The following is a 2,590-nucleotide window of genomic DNA, read 5'->3' as shown; positions in this document are numbered from 1 at the left end:
GGTTCACAATCTGAGGTTGTGGTTGTTTTTGTTTCCTGGAAAGAGACAGAGAGAGGCGAAAATGAGAAATCACTGTCCAGAGGGATGGCCTGCCACAATCTCTTCTCCTGGGATTTTGAACACCCACGCACACACACCCAGCATGTTTTTCAAGCTGCCAGGTCTGGGACTCAAACCTTGGGCAGCCACGTGGGAATCTAGCACCTTAACCATCCTACCACCTACTGACCCTACAATCTGAAATTTAAAGTGAAGTTAAAATACTAGAAATCTTTCTATAGTTGTAAAAGTTCTTTCATTTTTAATGATACTGATTAGCCCCTCAAAGCAACTTTAATTTGTTTCTTACCACTACTTTAGAAATAGGGAACGACCAAAAGGGGAAGGGGGGGGGGATAGGAGTTTAGAAAGAGAAGGTTTTAAGAGCAATTACACAAACCACTTCAGAGGAAGGCAACAAGGTTGGTTAGTTCTGTGCCTTTGAGGAAATTAGCTTAACTTGAGTTTCCAGAAAATAAAAAATAGGCATGAGAACGGGTCATAATGAGGAGAATCAGCTCTAAGCTCGCTCTTACCTAAAAGCGACGGAACAGGCTGATCAACCTCTCAAGGCACCGCTGTACCCTCACCCCAATATTCTATGCTTCCTTCCAATGAGCACTTTTTTATAATAATTATGTTTATGATCAAACATAATTTATATTAGTGTTTATTAGAACAGACCAATATTTTCATGACCAGTTTATAAAGCACTGATTTTTTTGAAAGAGCAAAAAAGTTACTTTTCTTGATTGTCCATCGTATGTCAAGAATTACGCAAAGTATTTTCATGTTATCTCACTTAATCCTAGCAATCCTTTGGGAGAGGTATTCCTGCTCCTACATTATTTAAAAGTTTATTTCTTCCATGACAGAGACAGAAAGGTACCCCCACATGGCTCCCATACTGCAATCTGCCTCCAGTCTCAGCTCACCTGGGTCACAGGTATGTGTGTATGCTCCTGGCATGCTTAGAGAGGCCCTAGGACTTGAACCCAGGACCTTTCCTACGTGGGTCCAGTTGCATCTCACCTTGTGCCCCCACCACTCCCATTTTTTACAGATTTACTTTGGGTTTTGGGTGTTCTTTTTATGTTTTGGGGTTTTTTTAAAGCTTTTTTTCATTATTCATGATAGACTATGCATGCACACAAGTAAGAGGGGGAAAGGGAGAGAGAGAGAGATACACCATCCACAGGGTCTGGTCAAGTCATGATCTCCTTCTTCCACTCCTCCTGCCCATTGGATCTTGGACATTCCCACGCTTGCCTGGCATGTTTCGAGGTGACCAATATGTTTCAGGCTGAGTTGGCTGGGGATTAAATGACGGCCACCAGGCGACATCTGACTTCTCTCGGGCAGCGCATTACCGCTGCGCCATGGAGCTGGGCCCAGACATGTACAGAATTGTGCTTTATATGACACATAACGTGTGTCACCAGCTCCTATGTGTCAGCCCTTGCCTGTGTGCAGGGGTGAGCTATAACAGGAAAGGACTTGGTCCTTGCCCTGAGTGGCCCAAGGAAAGACAGCAAAGTCGGTTAACTACAGTGCCTACCAGGGCTCAGCCAGGAAGGCCCTCGGCCCAGTGGGTCAAGGACACTGCAACTCCAAGATTTAAATGATGCACCCAATGTTACAGAGCTGGCGAGTAGCTCGGGTAGGGATCTAACCAGGGCCCTTGCTTCAGGGTAAATTCATGTCCTCTCCGTAGCTGCTTGGGTTCCCTGACGACTCTCTTCTCTACTGGTCCTGTGTCTGGTCTTTCTGTAGCTCTTACCCTGGTGTGAGTTGATCTCTTGCTGCCAAACAGAACGAGTTGAATTCTTCCCTCTACATGATGGGCTTTCAAATATTTGAAGATAAATCTCTCATCTCCCAAGTGTGTTCTCTTAGAATCCAAATCCACCCCATTCCTCTTGGAATTTTGCAAATCTCTCCTCCACTCTGAAGCTTGCTCATCGTCTGCCCTGGATCCCATCCCTCCCTCCTTTCCTGCCCTGCAAGCTCCTCTACCAGGTGCTATTAGGTATTTACCTGCTCTTACATAGTGCTTTTTTTCTCCCTCAGCCTATAATCAACTCCTCTACCCCAAAAGGCCTTTCTTCAAACTCTCTGGCTCCCCTTTTGACATTCATTTCCTACCCATTCTTTCATTCTAACCTAGAAATTTTAAATCTGGAGTCCTTCAAGAGGGTTGGTCAGAATCTCCCTTCATCATCTGACACCTGATTCTAGAGTTATTTCATGAATACCCCCTTGAAAGGTAGTATCTGGGGGCGATTCGCCTTTGAAAGAGCACATTGCCAATGCTGTTGGTACTGTAAAAATACCAACTTTTCCATATACCAGTTACACTAATATCAAACGCTCACTGGTGCTTCTGTACCACACACACTTTAATAGTCATAAACGTGTGAGTTCAACCCTCGGAAAACTCTGCAAAGTAAAATATAATTATCAGTTCCATTTGAAAACCTTACTTATAACCAAATACGCAGGAAAACCCTTGCTCGTAATCAAAGTGACATATGTTTAGGCAACTGCCTCT

This window comes from Tupaia chinensis, unplaced genomic scaffold, assembly GCF_000334495.1.
Source record: "Tupaia chinensis unplaced genomic scaffold, TupChi_1.0 Scaffold000685_1, whole genome shotgun sequence".
Lineage (NCBI taxonomy): Eukaryota > Metazoa > Chordata > Mammalia > Scandentia > Tupaiidae > Tupaia > Tupaia belangeri.
The sequence above is the reverse complement of the archived record's forward strand: the minus strand, read 5'-3'. Positions refer to the sequence as shown.